Source organism: Bos mutus, chromosome 28 (genome assembly GCF_027580195.1).
Source record: "Bos mutus isolate GX-2022 chromosome 28, NWIPB_WYAK_1.1, whole genome shotgun sequence".
Taxonomy (NCBI): Eukaryota; Metazoa; Chordata; class Mammalia; order Artiodactyla; family Bovidae; genus Bos; species Bos mutus.
In genome coordinates this window covers 18083066-18102185 of record NC_091644.1, presented here as the reverse complement: position 1 = coordinate 18102185, position 19120 = coordinate 18083066, and the positions used below count along the sequence as shown (strand labels likewise).

Here is a 19120-nt window from a genome sequence, read left to right as displayed (position 1 = left end):
GAAGTGATCATGAGCATCTTGGTCCGTGCCCCTCACCACCTCCCACCTGCCCCAACTTGACTCACCTCATCACCCAGGTCTGTCCTCATGAGCCCTTCCGAGGGCCAGGCTCCTTTACCTGCAGCTGGAGGTCGGCAGATGTAGCCCCATGGCCTTAGCTCAGCTCTAGGGATCCCGAAGCTTCTCAATAAATGGGGTTGAATTGATCAAACCCATCTTGAAGCTGAGCTGATGGGACAGCACTGGTTGTGTGTGTGTGTGTGTGTGTGTGTGTTTAGTCACTCAGTCATGTTTGACTCTTTGTGACCGCATGGACTGTAGCCAGCCAGGTTCCTCTGTCCATGGAATTCTTCAGGCAAGAATACTGGAGTGGGTCGCCACTCCCTTCTCCAGGGGATCCTCCCCATCCAGGGATTGAATCCAGGTCTCCTGTACTGAGGCAGATTCTTTACCATCTGAGCCACCAAGGAAGCCTGCGAGCACAGAGGAAAACCACTCCATGTCACATTCACCAACACTCCCTCTTGCGTCCCTTCATTCTTGTCTGTTTTAGAGAAAGCGCTTGTACCCTGGGGCTTCTTACCGTCAAATCTGCCTGCTTTGTGGGTATCAGAGTGGAGCTGTGTACCAGGAGCAGTGTACATAGTGGGCCAGCATGGTGCGTCTTTCAGGAGCATCACTTGCACTTGAAAGTGAAGCAGGATGGCTTGGAGAGGGGAGGGCTCTGAAGATATTTAACTAATAGGTCATTTAAAGCACTCTTTCATATATGTAAAACCAAACTAAATGCAAAATTCTCCAAAGAAAATCTCAGCCTTAGTGGGGCCCAGCCTCACCCTGCTGTGTGCAGGGATGCACAAGCAGCCCGCTGCAGAGGCCTTCCCTCCCAGTCTTCCTTTTTGTGGATGGGTGCCGGGCACGGCGGGTGTTCTTCTGACTATTGTGGGGCTTGTCCCCATGGCCCGGTGATGCTCTGTTTCTAGGGCTATGGGGGCCATTGTGTAGAAAGTAGCCTCTCTTTTGATGGTTAGCAGGCCCACACAGCAGTGTTGTGAGGCTGGATTTGGGGGTTGGTGATCGGGGATGTGGTGTTTGAAGTGTTATCCCAGAGTGAGGCAGATTGCTTCTCTGCAATGTTCTCCCAGAGGCTTAGAGCACCTTCTGCGGGGTGGAAAGCATGGCTGGCAGTCTTTTGGGGACCGTTCTGAGTTGGGTCAGGGGTGTTGTTTGAGGGCTCCTGGACTCTTCATGGCTCCTCCCCAGACCTGGTGCGGGGCTGGCGTGGAGCCAGCAGTGCAGAGGCCCAGTGCACGTGGATCTGTGAATGATGAATGTTGGCAGTGTTTATCACCATTAGGGGCTCTACTTTTTTCAGTTCATTCATCAATTCATCAGATACAGACGGGGTGCCCCCTGTGCCGGGCCCGAGTGCTGTGAATTCAGAGAGGAATTTGACAGAGGGATAAAGAAACCAGAGTCTTGGGTGGTAGCAGCTGCGCTGGTTGTCTGGTTAAGCCCCAGTGGGGATTGATGGGGGAGGGTCATGCCCCCTGGGGGCAGGGAAAAGCAGGAGAAGTTTGGGGGAGGTGATGGCGCTTGAGCCAAGTCCCGAAAGTGTCCTTTCCATTTCTTCACATGCTGTTTCCTGTGGCTGGTTTTTTAAGTGTCTGTTTCAACCTTATCCTCCTGGAGAGTCCTCAGGGTGGAAGAAATATATCTGGGACAGGTGAGGTCCCTGAGGCAGAGCTGTGGCCAGCCACTCACTAGTTGGGGCTGCTGACGCAGAGGAAAGCCCCTTGGGTGAGGAGTGCTTGTGGCCTGCACTGCCCTGCTCAGCCCGGAGTGGGGGGTTCTCTGAGGCCTGTGCTGCAGGGAGGCGGGTGGGGTGCCCCCAGTGAACACACCAGCAGGCCCTGCTCCAGTTACCTTTAGCCCCAGCTCTTGACTGTCTTCTGGAGATGCTGACATTGGTTAGCCTCCAGGAATAACTCCTAGGACGCAGCCCATTGTGGCAGTCACAGCAGGGGTGTCCATCTGATGCAGTGGGGATTGATCCCCGGCTCTGGGAGCCTGCAGGAGTGAGAGAGGACTCAGTGAGCTGGAAGACAGTTCTGCTCCTCTCTCTGGACAGGGGCCAGTGCTGAGCTGGCCTGCACTGTCCTGGCCTCCTTGCTCCTTTTTACATGAGGATGGCACAGCCCAGTTCTACCCTGAAAGTCAGGCACCCAGTTTCTATTCCTTGCAGTGTGGCATTGGGCACAGTGCCATCCCTCTCTCAGCCTCTGTCTCCCCATCTCACCAATGAGAAGGCACTGGGCAGGTGGGCCCCAGTGAGCTTTGGCCTGGGCAATCCTGCCAGCCCAGGGTATTGTATCTCTGGGCCCTCCGATAGCACAGCCCTGGAAACTTCCAATGAGTGCTGTCACCTACTTGCCCTGGGCCACTCAGTGGGTGTGAAGTCATGTGAACGTGCCAGGATGCGGGCCTCCGACCAGCAGAGGCCAGAGTGAGGGTAAGGGTTGAAACAGCTTGTCAGGGGACTGGCCCTTTGCCTGCTGTGTGGAATGAGGCGGCCTAGAGAATTGACTTTGGGGCTTGGCTCTCACTACCCTTTGCTCTCTGAATCTTGGTGCTCCGAACTGTAAAATGGGATGGAATAGTTTCCCCTCTGGATCATTGGCATGTGTACATACCCTGTTGTTAACTCGAAAGCCTCCGTGCCTGGAATGCTTTGTTCTTACAGAAAGGAGGACTTAACGTATGGCCCAAGGATGACTGGTTTACTGTCCCACCAGCCACCAGTTTGTAGCGGGGACAGACAAGCATGCAAATGAGCTGGGTCCGGTGGGGTGGCTAGTGCCAGTGGCTAGAACCAGAGCCCAAATTAGTCAGCTCACTAGAGGAGGTGGTCAGAGCTGTGGGCAGACCAAACTTCCAGCTGGGAAGGTAATCTGGGACAGAATATCTGGCTTCTGCCTGGACCCCCAGTGATGGGGAACTCAGGGTCTTATCAGGCTGCTCATTTCTGTTCTTGGAGACAGTTCTGGGAATGCAAAAGTCTTTGTAATATTACTATGAAACCTGTCCCTGGAACTCCTACCCACTGAGCCTAATTCTGACCACTGGAAATTTACAGAATAATAATGATAACTATGATATAAAAGATACATGTATAATATATATTATTATAATGACAGTGTTTATTGAGTGTTCCAGGCAGTGTCCTGAGCATTTTGTTTTTAAATTCCTTTTAAGAATGGAAGGAAGGTAGAGTTTGGTTACAGGCTCTGTCAGGATGTAGTTTCTGTAATCTCCTGGGCTAGAGATTAGGACTTTCATTCACCTCAAACCTTCTGAGCATTTCTATTCTTTATGCTCTTGCCTCAATTTCCGACCACAGGCGAGCGGCCCTGTACTCGGGAGTGGAATGGGAGGGCACAGCCTGGCCGTCTGAAATCCCGTGCACCGGCTGCTCGTTCCGTCTCTGTCTCCTCCTATCTTAGCTTCCAATTCCCTCTGTGTGATCTTCTTTTGTAGACCATCTCCCAGCAGAAAAAGACAGCAGCCAGATGAAGTCATCAAGCAGCTCTGCCTTCCCCTGGCCTGTTAACATCCAGGGTTCCCTTATCCTTGCATGTCCTCTCCAGACGTGAACCTCAGTCACTGACAGCAGAGCCTGGCCTGGGCGGGGCAGAGCAAGGGCACAGCAAGCATGTAATGGTCAGGCTGCTTGGCATTGCCCACACCTTGGCCCTGGCTGTCAGCAGCAATGGCTGTGTGGCACCTTTAGAATGAGGGACAGGGTGCAAGGTTGCTTGCTGTCTCTGATTGCCCTCCCCAATCCACTCCACCAGTTTTGCTTGTGTTGAGATCACCAACCACCTCCCCGTGGCTAAAGCCGACCTAATCCTCAGGCCTTGTGGCCTTTCCGCAGCGAAGTTTATCTCTTCCAGGGCATGACCTCTAGCTGTGCCTTCTCAGTCTATTCCCCACCCCCACCCCAATGGAGTGACTCGTCCACTCCAACCACATCAGTTTCCTTGCAGTTCCTTGAGCACGAAAGGTGAGTTCCCACCTTTTGCCCTTTGCAGTTGCTGCTCCTTTTTGCCTGGAACGTGATGGATCTCTGTTGGTCAGTCGAGTTGATTCAGATGCCGCTGCCTCTGTGGGGCCTTCCTGGATTTCCCCAGGCAGGGTTCAAGTGCCGCTTCCTTTGCTTTCTCCTCTGCTAGTCTAGTTGCAGAGCTGTTACTCAGCTCCTCCTCTGTCTCCCATGTTGCCCTGTGAATCCTTCCAGGTGCCTGGCATCTCCGTGTCCCCTGAGCCCACCCCTGTGCCTGGCTCATGCCCAGGGCTCCAGGTGCCTTGGGGCAGGAGTGAAGTCTGGAGTTTGTGAGTGGCAGGGGTGGGGGGACCTTCCAAGGCAGGGACTAGGGCTGGCTCCATGCCTGCTTGCTATCCACCTAAAGTCTCAGGCCAGGCAACCCTGCACCCCCAAAGGTGTTGGGAACGAGGTGTGGGTGACGACAAGGATGGCTGCCAGTGAGAGGGCCCAGGAGAGCGTGCTCCCAGATGGCACAGGTGCTGTCTGTGCCTGCACATGTGAATGGCAAAGCCCACACTGTGCCAGGGGTCGTGTGTTTATTACCCCAGCTGCCTGCCGGGCCTGTATGTGACATATTTTCTAGGGACCCTCAGGGCACTGAGCTCTGGCTGGCCTCCAGGGATGGACACAGAAGCAGCCCATGACACCTGGCTTGGAGGCACCAAGCTGATTTAGGATTCTGAGGGGGATGGAGGGCATCTAGTCCATCTACTTTGGCTGGCACCCAATCCTCATTCTTCAGGTCCTGGAGGGGCAGTGTTCCTCAGGGCTGGATCCCAGGGTCACTCATCCTATCCCAATTCTAAATAGTCCCAGCTTAAAGCCTCCCAAGTGCCCAGAAAAAGGAGTGAGAACTCTTTATCATAGCCCGTCACATACCGCTCTATACCTGCTCCCCAGTCATTGGAACCTGCTCAGCACCCAGACCTCTCACCTCCGTCTCATCACTACACCCTCGCCCACGCTGTTCCTTCAGCAGGGAACACCTTTTCCCCTTCCCTGCCTGATGGATTCCTGCTATCTTTTGAGATGTAGCTCAGATGTCACCTGCCTGGGAGGGGCCGTAGCTCCCCCACCCCTCGCCCTCTGTTTGCTTTGAATTTGACTCTATGAAAGCTCTTAGCAACGTCCTATCAGGGTTATTTGTGGTAACTCCCCATTGGTGGTTCGTTTTTGCTTATGACCTTAATTAATATCGACATTGCAATTCATTATCATTTTGGTATTTATGTATAATGTAAGATTGTAGAACAATACTATTAGCTAGCGTTTATTGACTGCCAGCCTCCAGCCACCGCCTCTGTTGAGCATTTGAAACGTGGGCTCCTGTCGACCTCACAGTGAGTCTCAGAGAGGTGTCATCGTGTCCACTGTACAGCCGAGAGCAAGCTGAGTGTCCTGGCACATGTCCTTGGTGCCAAGCACAGTGCTTTGTGTAAAGTGGGCCTTAACAGATGCTGGTCAGATGAGTAGAGGGATGAAGGAAGGATGGAAGGGTGAGTGGATGTGAATGTCTTGCCGATTCCCCTCCTGTTGGCTCCAGTCCCTCCATGTGTTGCCAAGGTTGGCGCACACGGACCCAACTTCCCCAGGCAGACCTCCCCCCACCTCTCAGACCTCCAGAGCGTCCTGAGCCACAATTCAGGTGATAATGCCCACGCTAATCACCTACACGACTAAATTAGTCTTGTCAGGAGCCATTAAGGCAGGAGCTCGGGATTCATTAGGATGGATTGGGCCCAGGCAGCGCCTGGCACTGCTGCCAGTCGGCGCTGATTAATTTCTCTGCAAACTCCATCAATGCCCAGCTGTTTCGTCTGGACCCAGCGAGAGCAATTTTCAGGTGGGCTGACCCGCGTCCGCGGTCTCAGTAGACGGAGGAGCTGTGTGCCTGCATGCACGCAGACAGCTCCCTGCGGGGGCAGCCCGCACCGGCTCGGAGTGGGAGATGTGGGGCGGGGATGGCAGGACATCAGGCATGAGGTTGGAGCAGACGCAAAGTGGGCGGGCAAGAGGGGATCTGGGAGGGGCTTTTCTGCAACTCTCTTTGTACCTGGTATCCTGGGAGGGGCTTTATCCCTCTCTGTGCCCCTCTCCCTCTGTCTAAGTAAAGGGAAGAAATCATCTCTCGGGAGAGGATGGAGAGCCACAAGGTGAGAAGGATTGTTTCCTTAACCAGAGTGTTCCTTAGGACACAGAGAAGAGGAGGTCATTGTCTCCTAAAGCAGTTCCTTGGCAGGGGATGGTGGCAAAGCTACAGGAATTGAAGGGTTAGAGGGACGTGGATATGAGGAATCCAGTGGGTGGGGGGGCGGTCCAAGGCATCAGCAAGGTGTGTGCTCCGAGCGTGGTTTGTGCTTTTCTGCTGAGACTTGCACAGAGGCAATGTAGCTCAGTAGCTAAGAACAATACAAAAAAAAAAAAAAAAAAATTAGAATGGCTGAGACAGTAATGTGTTAAGGAGAAATCACAATCTGTGGTTGAAGTTAAGGTCAGAGGTAGACAGCACTAACAGCCTGTATTCCTAACCTTCGATTTTATCCCTCACCTGAGAATCCTCAGAGGACCAGCAATGAACAACTAGGGCCTCCTGTGGGACAATTTGATAATCACTAGTCAATCACTCCCACTTTACAGATAGGGAAACTGAGGCCCAAGTAGGGAGCTTGCCCAAGGGCCTCAGAGAGTTACTATTGAATTCCTGCCCTAACTTCTTATACCAGCTGCAAAGGATTTAAGGGGCCTCTGCCCATGCAGGCACGGGGTACGTCTGGGCCTAGGGAAGAAGGGGCCTGGGTTGGTGGGCTGTGAGCTTGGGACTTGATTTTAGAGAAAAGGAGTCCAGGTGCCTCAAAGCTGCCGCAGTCCGAGGCTGGAGTGCTTAGGGAGGGGAGCCCAGCTGCTCCCTAAGGCTGTTGGTACTAGATGAGGTTCTGGAGGAAAGAGGTGATGTAGTATCTGTCCAGGTGAGCAGGTGCTGGACAAACCAGTCCGGGGCCCTGGCTCAGTGGTGCCTTCACAGAGCAGGGCTTTCATGCTTCCTTCTGGGAGGTGTGCATGACACAGGATCCGGAAGGGCCTGGATGCCGCTGTGGCCCTGCTTCCTTTCTGCCACTCCCCAGGTCAGCATCGGCCCTCAAAGGGGTTATAGGGCAGAATGGTGTCCTTTGGGGGTTCTGGACTGTAGCCACTCCTTAGAGGCCCCTGCCCGGGCACATCTGGAGCCTGTGGTACACCCAGCCATGGACTCCCTCTTGGCACGAGTGGGGATGGGGTGAGTGTTTTGGGTGCAGCCGTAATATCACTAATGGTAACGATGATGTGCCACCTGTCGTGCAGGCCGGCGTTAATGGTCTGCACTGCGCACCTGTGCCAGCTGTGCTTGGTGGCAGTGTGGGACACACATGAAGGATAACCGGGAAAATGGCAACTATCTTTAATTACACACTTACTCTGTGTCTAGGTAAGCTCTTCATTCGCATTGCTTCATTGAATCCTTGTAGCAGACCAAGAAAGTGGGCCTTATAATCCCTACTTTACAGATGAGAAGGCAGAGGGCTCAGAGAGGGTTAGTAATTTGCACTGGGTCACACAGCTTATATAGGGCGGAAATTGAGCTTGAACCCAGTGCTGCCTGACCCCAAAGCCTGTGCGCTTAACCACAACTTGGGGACTCTGTGTGTGGGTCATTGCTTTTAAGGAGCCCCCATTTGGAGCTGAGAAGAGGATGTTGTGGTAAATGTCCAGTCCACCGCAGGCAAGTGGGAACTGTGAGCTCCAGGGTGCTGCTAATGCTTGAGGGGAGGAAGGACTTCATTCTGGGCTTGGAGACGGGGAGATTCATAGTGGAGGCAGCATTGAGTGACTGGGTGTACAGGCAGAAGCCCCAGGAGTGGCATTTCAGAAGGCCACGGACCAGGTCAGCCCACCATGGGGCAAGCAACTTGTGTTGTGTCCTGGGTGGCAGAAGTAGGTTGCTGTGGTTAAAAATAAACATAATAGTAGTGACCAACTAGTACCTGCATTTTAATAGTTAGATTACTTGCATGATCTCACTGAATCCTTACAGCAATGATGGGAAGTCTGCTCTATCGTGATCCCCCTGTTACAGACTCGAATCGGTCAAGCTGCCCAAGCTCCTTGGGATTTGAATCCCAAGAGTTGAGTCTTCAACATCCACACTCTTACTACCCTCCTCTGCTACCTCTCAGGAGTTTTGAGGGTCTTTGCTCAGTTTGTCACCCAGGAAAGGGTCTCGGTGATCAATGATTGCACACGGGAAGGAGCTGGGAGGAGGGGCAGTTAGTTGCTCCCAGAGAGGGGAAAGTGGCCAGCACAGCTCTGCCTTCGAGTGCAGGCCCAGGACTGGGGCAGAAGCCTGGGTTCCTGGCTGGGCTCTGCTCCCGTGCAGCTGTGTGAGCTTGGGCAAGTCGATTTCCCTGTCTGGGCCTCACTTTGCCAGCTACTTGGACTATGCTAGTGCTTGCTGGACCTACTGTGCAGAGTTGGAAATATTGCTGAGAAACAACTGGGGAAACAGATGAGAGTGTTAGATTAACCAGGTTGCTAGCTCCCGGGCCCACGGCCTTTCCCATGATCAGCAGTGAAGGAGGTGGGGGCTTCGAACAGCTGTGCTGGTGGCCAGGCAGCAGGCACCCCCTTTAGGGGGGTGGGGGGGCTGGCAGATGAGCCTGGCTCAGCTGTGTCATTGGGTGAGATTGTGCTGAGCTTGCAGCCAGCCGGGAACACTTGGGCTCTCTGGGAACCAGCTGAAGGTATGATTTACAGGAGTTGAAAATCCTCCAGCTGGTTGGGGAGACGGTGGCAGGCAGAGCGGACTTTGAACTTGTCATCACTCCCCTCACCCTGACTATTCTTTACATGGCTCAGGGGACCTGTGAGCCTGACTGTCCAACTACAGCTTGGCCCGGAATAGATCAAGTCTCCGTGTCAGCCCTGGACCTGTGTTTGGACACTCAGGAAAGTTGTCCTTTGATGCAAGGATCTCCCTGAAGGTCCCCTTGCCTGGGTGCCATCTCCCTCCTCCTCTCCCTGATCTGGGCACAGGGCACCAAGCACTGGGAGGTGGCACAAGGCCTGGGTTCTAATTTCAACTGTACCACCTGTTATCTCTGTAACCGTATGCAAGTCCCTTAGCCTCTCTGAGTCTCTTTTTCCTTGTCTGAAAATGAGGCCGATCAACTTGCCCAGCTGACTTCACAGGGATCTTTATGAAAGAGCTTTGAAAACTAAATTGCCACAAACATAGCAGGCTTTGTTTTTATTGAGATATTTGTCGTGAAGTGCCTCCTCTTCCAAGAAGCCCTTCACTGAATCTTGAGCAAGTATGGACTGTATGAACTAGCTACTTAAAAAAAAAAAAAAAAACTTTCTATGCCTCAGTTTACCTGGTTGGAAAACAGGGACGATGATCACATAGTATGTACTCATAGGGTTAAATAAGTCAACTTCAGACCTTGAGAACTGTACTTGGCACTAATATATGCTAACTATATTGTTGTCATTGACTCGCGCTTTTCCCAACTAGGATAGAAGCAACTTGAGGATGAGAATGATACGCTAAGTGGCCCAACCCTACTGTGCTCAACACATAAAAGATTTGGTGTGATTTATGTGTTGCTCTTCCAAGGACATTTTCACTTTGTAGGTGGGAAAGGCCCAGAGGTGCCTGGTCCCACCTCCCAGCCTGGCCAGGAATGCTCTTGGTATATAGCTGTCAGCCAGCAGGTAGTGCAAGCACAGGGTGGACCCTTGCAGCAGCGGGCGATGCCCCATCTCACTGGGTAGTGGGCACACCCTCTTGCTCGTGGACCTTCTGCCTCTTCCCCATGCTTTATCATTCCTGCTTTGCCCAGAGCTCCCCGCAGTCAGCCTGTTCCTCTGCACATGATGTTGCTTGGGGTCTGAAGACCAAGACCTGCCCCTGAATCTTCTCTGTTTTACTCTAGAGGTCCCCGTTCCTGTAGCCAGCCCCCAGACTCAGGACAGGCTTTCCCACCTACTCCGTCGTGGTCACCCTTCTATGTGCCAGGTGCCATGCCCAGTGGCTTTTCATGCCTTGCTCATTTAATCATCACAGCTCCCTATGAAGGAGGTGGTTATTCAGTCCATTTTACAGATGAGGAAACTGAGGCTTAGAGAGATTATCACCCACCCAAGTTATTGAGTGTGCTGTATTCAAGCCCAGGTCTTTTTCCTTCCGTAACCAACACTCTACCCTCTTTGCAGTTGAGCAGATCAGAGTAAGCAAAGAGGAGAACCTTCCAGCCCTGGGGTAGAACAGGGTCCTCACCCACCATCTGTGGCCTCTCTTCAGCTTCTTCACCCTGCCCTCATACTACAGTGGATGGAGGGGAGGAGAGCATCAAACTCTGGTTCCCCCTCTGCCTCTTGCCCTTGGGTGAGGGAGAGGGTGTTCCTCGGCCACCTCTTTCTATTCCCACACCATGGTGTCCCATGGACCCTCTGTTCCTGGGCTATCTTGGCAGTAGGAATGTGTGTTACAGCAGCCTAGCACTTCCTAGGATTGATTTGGTCTTTGAAAAGGATAATTCAAGATGAATATGCTGGCGTCCGACCCGAGTGAGATGGAGGGGTTATTGAATGTTGAACCTGCTTCACCGCATCAGCTGCTTTATGAGCTCTTCAGAAAACCCTATGCCGGGGATAACTCAGCTCTTTCGGGCAGGGAGGCAGCTTGTGGGTGAGCAGGGCTGACGGGGCCCAGGCACCCTACTCGGCTCACCTGGGTGCCAGAAGTGGCTTCCAGCCTTGTTATGGTACAGGTCACTGTCCCTCCCCACTTATCCATCCTGTGTCGCCCCAGAATGGGGTGCAAGCAGTGGTGCCCACCTGCCGGTCCCCCTGGGGACCCTGGCTCCAGACTGCCTCGGACATTGCAGGTAGGGTGTAGGTGAGTGGCCCAGAGCCTGTGGGTAAATCTCACTGATTTCTGGCAGCCTATCACCCCTAGGGGCACCCCAGTCCCATTGCTGGGGACACTGCCTCTTCAGGCTGACAGACGTCCCAGCAGATCAGAGCGGATCCATAGCTGGGGACTCAGTGAACTGTTGGGGAGATGTCCTCAGGGGGTCATCTTGCTTGGTGTTGACACACAGGGGCACAAGGTCCAGGGCGCAGAGCTCCCTGTGGGGCTCTGGCAGCTCACCTCACCTGGGTCACCCAGGTGTTTGTCCTAATCGGCTACCATGGCTGCCCCTCAATGTTAGAGGACTGGCCAGAGGGGAGCCAGGGAATAGACCATGTTGTGAGCTCTTTGAGAGTAGGAACCCAGTCTTAAAGCCTGTTTGGTGGGGTCACTGGGATGTACTGGAGGCTAGCAGTGGCCTCCTCCTTCTTCAATGTCCCTTGTGGAGCCTGGCACAGGGAGTGGCACTCGTCCCATGGGATGACTTAAGTGTCCCATGTAATGACAAAGTGACCCATCTCTTGCCTTAAGTGTCTGTCCCAGCCTGAAAGCTCATTCTTCCCTGGGCTGCAAATGTCAGAATGCCTTTTCTGAGGAAGAGGCAGGCGTCCAGGAGAGGAAGTGAACAGGGAGACACGCCCCACACATGAGGAGCAGCTTGGGGACAGGAGGGTGCAGGGACGGGGGCTTCCCACGGACAGGGGTCAGAGTGATGACAGTCAGTGCCCTGGGTGGGGGGTGGCACCAGCATTCTGACTCTTTTAAAACAGTCCTCATGACTTCCTCAGTCCTGCCTCTTCTCAGTTCCTGGCCACATCGTGGGATTCAAAGTCTGATGGCAGTGTCTTGGGATGAAAGCAATTTACAGACCCTGTGCCAGTTTCCCATACACGAGACCCTCAGGACAGCTGACAAGGGCCACTTCTGCCTCCACTTCTGCCTGACAGAGGATGAGATGGTTGGATGGCATCACTGACTCGATGGACATTAGTTTGAGCAAGCTCTGGGAGTTGACGATGGACAGGGAAGCCTGGTGTGCTGCAGTCCATGGGGTCTCAAAGAGTCGGACACAACTGAGCCACTGAACTGAACTGCTCCCACTTTAGAGATGAGGAAAAGTCAGTGACCTGTCCAAAGTGAAAGGGTGCCTTAAATATTTGTATCAGGGTTTGAACTGGTTGGTCTGACCCCAGCCTGGACTTGTGGCTGCAGTGCCCGTTGCGTGCCCACTCCATGCCCACAAGTAAGCCATGGCTCTTTAGACTTCAGCTTCCCTGTCTTATAAACCGAGGCTAACAGGCTCATGCTATTTGTGATCTTTCCCTCCCTCTCATAGTTCTGAACCCCCTGGGGGACTTGTTACAACTCAGATTGCCTGCCACACCCTCTATGTTTTTGATTCAGTGGGTCTGGCTTGGGGCCCAATAATTTGCCTTTCCCACAAGTTCTTAGATGCTGCTGCTGCTGCCGGTCTGGGGACCACACTTTGAGGCCTCTCCCCTTGCCCCGCTGCTTCCCAGCCTCTGGAATTGGCTCTGGAGTCCAGCATGAGTCCTCTGTCATCCACGCCTGCTCAGGCAGGCAGCCCTGGTGGCGGTTGCCTGGTGGGCCTCGTGTTGGGCTCTCTGGACCCGTCTCTTGCCTGCCTGGCCATCTTACAGGTCCCTTGGCTGGGACATCACCAGTGTTTTCTACACCTCAGCTGTGGCTCCTCATCAGGTGACAGATGTGTGAAACAGGAGGGGGTCTGCAAGGGAGGGGAGGCACAGAAGAGCTGAGATGAGATAGTGAGATGCCCTCAGCCCCCGCCTTTTGTGTTTACACAGAGTAGCCGCGCAGCAGTGGGCATAATTACTCCTGACGGCCTTCATTAAAAGCTCTGGAGCAATTTACAGTCAATTAAGGAGCAGGAAACTGCTTCCTTCTCAGGTGCTCCCACCTGCTTGGGAATGAGTCCTGCCCAAGAAAATGTGGAGCTGGCTTGGGGGCAGGGTGTGTTTGAGGGTCTGTCAGGGAGGGTGGGGTGGCTTCTGAAGTGATGAACCTGCCGGCCTCGCTGTCAGCAGCCTGGCCGTCCATCACCAACTCCTGGCTACGCACTCCCAACGTGGTGTGACAGTCTGTGAGGCATGGAGGGGGCTCTGAGGCCGGACTTTGCCCCTGCCCGTGCTGAGGCCTCAGGCAGATCCTTCCAGCCCTGGGAGCCTCAGTTTTTCTCATCTATAAAATGGGGCTGATCCCATGCACTTCGCAGAGCTATTTTGACTCTTGAATGAAATAATGAATGCGGTGGGCACAGGGCCTGGCCCCCACTGGGTGTGCAGTGGCAGGGATGGTCATTCCTGTCCCACCTGGGGATCTGCCCCTGCCTGTACAGATGCTTTCAAAAAGCAAAAAAAAAAAAAAAAAAGCTCATCAGACGCTGACATTCTGAGGTGCCCCTGAGCCTGGTTCAGTGCCTGCCCTCGCTCTCCAGACAGGAAACCAGAAGACATGTGTGGGGAGTGGGCCTATGGTGCCTGCTCCTCTGGGTGGGACCTTCAAACTTAGCAGGCCTCAGATCCAAGGGAGAATGCTTCCTTTTTTGCCTGAAGGTCAACTTAGGAAAATTAAAATGTTCCCCAGCTGCATTTCTTTGGCTCAGTTGGTGAAGAGTCTGCTTGCAATGCAGGAGACCCAAGTTTGATCCCTGGGTGGGGAAGATTCCCCTGGAGAAGAAAATGGCAACTCACTCCAGTATTCTTGCCTGGAAAATTCCATGGACAGAGAAGCCTGGTGGGCTACAGTCCATGTGGTCACAAAGAGTCGGACGCAACTGAATGACTAACACTTTCAAAATAAAAATAGCTTCATTGAGTGCCATGGTTGAAGGTAGGGGAGGAGAATGAATATTTTTACAGCTTAAATTACCTACTTTACTGACTAGAAACATGTCAATGAGAAAAGTTGCACTGCCTTTTAGCTCCAAATATATAAATAAATCTGAGTTTATTTGAGAAGTGGCAGTTATGAAACTGCATTCTGAAATTAGACCAGGGGCCACATTGAGAAGACAGGCTGCCTGGGAGCCTGGGTGCTTGTCCCTGCTCCAGCCTGGAACCCTCATTTGGTGAGATGACATATGAGTTGTGACATAGGACTTGTGACAAATGCCCAGCACTGCGCCTGGCACACCATCAAGGCTCATTAATCCCAGCCTGCGCACACCCGGTTGGCAGGAAGTGTTGTCTTTTCCTTCCCAGTTACTTTCTGTGCCATCGATGCCATCAAAAGAATAATGAGGGCTGAGGACAGGGTCACCCTCCCCCTCCTCTATCCCTCGGTCTCCCGTCTGGGCTTTAGAAGAGGTGAGTGAGTGACAGGGGAGGCTGGACGGATGGTGGAGGGGATTAGCATTCTCTTACTGGCTGGCTCTCTGGCCAGAGTTTTCTCATCCATAAATCAGGACGTTGACTCTCTCATGACAAAGTATCAGTGGGTGTAAAGACCTCAGGGTGTCTGAGAGCCAGGCCCCTTGAGGTCAAAACATCTTCTTGTTGGAACTGATCTGTTTTATTGAAGTTCTGCTGTTTCTCATTCTCTGCCCTTTTGCTTCACCCAGGGCAGTGTCCTGCCATCAACATGTCAATTCCCAGGCCTGCTGGAATTTCTTACATTGGCTGCTTCCTTATGAGGAACATACAGATGTTGTCCACCCACCACTCTATCTTTGGAGGCCTCATTAGAATATCTAGTTTCAGCAACACGTGTAGTACTTTTTGTGTCAGTAGCTGCTGTAAGCTCCTTTAAAGTGAGGAAGGGTTACTATCTTTTCCATTTTATAGATGGAGAAACTGAGGCAAATGGTTTTAGTGACTTGCCCAAGATCATATAGCTGGTGAGTGGGGGTGGAGCCAGGATTTGAACTTGGGTGGTCCTGCTCCAACAACTGGCTTGTTAACCAGTGTGTTCTGCTACATCCCAATGATAGTAATGACAATAGTAATAACAGCTTTTATTTACTGAGCACCTAGGAAGCACTTTGTACACATTGTTGCATCAAATCTTTATGATAACTTGTCAGGAGGGTCTTTAAGTCTCTGTGTGACAGATGAGGAAACTGAAGCTCAGAGGGAAGAAACAAGATGCTCTGCTCCCTGAACTAGTAAACAGTGGAGTCCAGACTGAAATCCAGGGCAGACTGTGAATCCCTGACTGCCTGGTTTTAGAAGACTGTCAAATAGTCATTTCCCCAGCCAGTCCTGCTGTATCTCCTGTTGCTCTGGCTCCAGGGAAGAGAATCTTGTAAAACCTGCCAGTTATCTGTGATGAGGACTTGTCTCACCCAGAAGCAATTCCACGCAGCCTCACTGTCCAGAGCCTGGGTGAATGGCGCACCTTTACATTTCTGGTGCTGCTGAATGAGGAATCGGGGTTGGGAATGGAGGGCGCAGAGCGGGTGGTCGTGCCAGATAGCAGGGCCTCTCGTGGACCCTTTCCGTCTCCCTGACTGCTGACCCTGGCCTCGTGCCCCATGTGCCCCCTCACTGGCGGCAGCTAGACCTCCCTACTAGGTCAACTGGAAACAAATGGCTGAAAAGCAAGTCACTTAAAGAGCTGTTATAACTAGACACGTCCCCCGTCCATCCGACCCTGTCCCATAGAGTTAACCAGAGCTGCCATTTACGGAGAGCCAACTAGGTGACGAGGCTTTCTGTGCATCATCTCATTCAATCCTCACAGCCACCGAGGATGAGGGCACTATACTCATATCTCCGTTCCTGTCAGTGCAAGACACTTGAAGCCCGTGGAAAAGTATAATGCTGCATTGTCTGAAATGCACTGGTTGCTGGCCACACGTGACTACTTAAGTGCACATTAATTCCAATGAGATGAAAATGCAGAACTCAGTCTCTCTTTCCCCATGTTTCAAGTGTTCAGCCGCCACACCTGTGGAGTGGCTATGTCTGGGGCAACACAGATCATGTTTCCGTTTGCCCTGCACGTTTGGTTGGACGACGCTGGCACAAAGTCTCTCTGATCTTCAAATGAGCAACTAAGCCTCAGCATCCTGCCCCTGGCCACTCAGCTGGGGACAGGTGGCCCTCTGAGGGCATGCCTGGTCTCTTCACCCCCGTTCTCCATGCCTGGCCCTGAGGACAAAGAACTTTCTCTCCAGGTGATAGCTGGAAAGCTTCAGGGACAGAGAGACAATGTGACCTACTCAAGGTCAGGAGGCTGGAGTTGATGGGGTGATAGAAACCAGGGGGTCTGAGTCATCGAGTGCCACCCACCTCCCCAATCCCAGCCAGGCCAGCTCAGAGCTGGGGCCCTGGAGACCAGAGGCAGCCCTGCTGGTTATGAATTTTTACAGCTGTTTACCTGACGTTGCTCCGTCCAGGAATGAAATAACTCTCCCCACGGCCACTATGAATTCTTTGCTTCCCGGGGAAGGAAAACAGCCCCTGTGATTGGAACACTGTCTGCAGTCCTGTCAGGTAGCCAGCGGTGAGTGACAGGTGAGAGAAAGCAAGCAGCTGAAAGCCATTACCCTCTTACTTCAGTGACTTGGGAAAATAGTCATAAATTAGTGCTGTGCGCCGAACGAGGGGAGAGGAAAAAACACAGGGAAAAAAAAAAAAACTGCTCCCTGAGAAAGTCATAATTTTCCTCCTGAGTGTGGGAGGAATAGGATGTTCAGAAGGTAATGTCTCAGAAGAGCCGTCTCGGCACCCTGGCCTTTGGCCACGGACAAGACAGAGTGTGGTGTGTGTGTGCGTGTGTTTGTGCTCACACACCCACGGGGTCACGGTCCACCTTGGTCGCTGCTGTTTATTTTGAAGTCAGAATCTGGGGAAGAGCAACAAGGGTCGCCCTTGTGGGACTGCACGCTCTCTGAGGTTGTGATTATTTGAAGCACGTTGGCTCTTTTTCCTTTGTGGGGGATGGTGGGAGGAGGGTGAGGAGGGGCTGCCATAGGGCAGGATGGCTGAGCGAGCCCCTTTGGAGACCAAGGAGAGGATGCCCAGGATCACGGTTGCTGGGATGGGATCCGCCATCTAATTTCAGCGAGTTACAGCTGACAAACCTAAGTGTGAACTTTAATTAGAGCATTCTGTGGGTGGATAATGTACACCACTGGTTCTTGGACTTTGGTGAGCCTCAGAATCCTCTAGAAGGCTTGCTAGAACAAATTGCTGGGTCCTGACCCCTTAGTTTCTGATTCAGAGGTCGGGGGTAGGGCCAGGAATTTGCATTTCTCACCGCTTCCAGGTGATGCTGCTGCTGCTGCTCTGGGGCGCACACTCTGAGAACTGCTGATGCACGCCTTCAAGAGTCCTTTCATGAGTCCCCTCTACCCTGCCCCACCATGTCTCCTGAGCACCCACGGGTGCTGGAGCAGCTCAGCAGGTCCAACAACCCCGTCTTCCTGGGGATTCTGCTGGGGTAGGAGGGTCAGATGCTTCTCAGCTGACCATGGCCACCCAGGCTGGACATGGTAGTAACGAGGGGCAAGCTGAGAGGATGGGGTGGGCACAGGAGAGAGTCTCACCCTCAGGAGGGGTCCTGGGATTGCAGTCAGACAGACCCCAAGTCTCCAGGTCATCTCTGTGATTGCCCCTGATTCGCTAGAACCAGGGTCCTCCCTGGTCTTTCCTAAGGATTCAAGGAGCAAATATATATCAGGGGTTCAGTGTGCAGCACAGGCACTTGGGTCAGCTCTCAGACAGAGGAAACCGCAGGTGCAAAGGGATGGGACAGACATGAGCCACTCCTCCTCCACTCCTCGCCCCTCCCAGAACTCCTCCCCCCACAGCCTTCGCCTGCTTCCCCCTCTGCCTTCTAGACGGTGTCCTCCTCATGCTGGCTCTCAGGGCTTGTCTTTCTCCTAGGCTTCCTCTCTGTGGACCTCAGGAAGGCTCAGCAGTTCCCTTGCTCCACAAGAGCTCCAAAGCAGGGCTCACATCCCTTCCATCCTAAAACACAGCCCTTCTGGACCCTGAAGCTCCCTCCACCAACTTTCCTTCCTTTCCCATTCAAGCTCCTTTAAAAAAAGAACTTGCTGCTAAGTCGCTTCAGTCGTGTCCAGCTCTGTGCAACCCCATAGACGGCAGCCCCCCAGGCTCCCCCATCCCTGGGATTCTCCAGGCAGGAACACTGGAGTGGGTTGCCATTTCCTCCTCCAATGCATGAAAGTGAAAAGTAAAAGAGAAGTCGCTCAGTCGTGTCCGACTCTTAGCAACCCCATGGACTGCAGCCTACCAGGCTCCCCCATGGGATTTTCCAGGCAAGAGTACTGGAGTGGGCTGCCATTGCCTTACCTACAGCATTATTGAGACATAATCAACATATGAAAAATGTTGTGTTGTTATATACATTCAAAGTGTGTAATTGATTCTTTTTGAGATATATGTATACCCTGAAAACCGTTACCACAGTCAGGATACTAAGCTTATCCATCACCTTCCAAAAGTCTTCTTGTGCCTCTTTGTAATCCTTCCTTCTACCCCTCCTACCCTCCCTCCCCAGATAACCACTGACCTACCTTCTGTCTCTGTGGATTAGTTTGCTTTTTCCAGAACTTTATGCAAATAGACTAATACTGTATGTACTTTTTTTGTCTATCTGCTTTCACTCAGCACCATTATTTTGAGACCCATTCATATTGTTGCTACGTCATAGCATATCCATCTTTGTTGTCAAGTTGTATTCCAAACAGAGAGAGACCACACTTTGTTTATTCATTCACCTGTTGATGAACATTGGGGTTGTTTCCAGTGTTTGGCTATTCCAAATAAGACTGCCATAAAACTCAGGTACGTTATATGGACATATGCTTTTATTTTGGGGGGGGTGGAAATATCTAGGAGTGGAATGGCTGAGTCTTAAGTGTACATTTAACTTCTTAAGAAGCTGCTAAACTGTTTTTCAGAACGGTTGTACCAGTCACAGTCCTATTCAGCTGTTCCACTCACTATACTTGCCAGCACTTGGCACGGGATCTTTTTTTTTTAATTATGGAAATATATATGTATATAATACCTAAAATTTACCATTTCAACTATTTTTAAGTGTACAATTCACTG

At 52.3% G+C, this 19120-nt stretch overlaps 1 protein-coding gene across 1 annotated transcript in view; it reads left to right on the top strand.

Moving 5' to 3' along the window:
• Positions 1 to 19120, top strand: part of LOC138986105 (cadherin-23-like) — a 343994-nt gene that overhangs the window by 49061 nt on the left and 275813 nt on the right. The gene's annotated exons all lie outside the window — the stretch shown is intronic.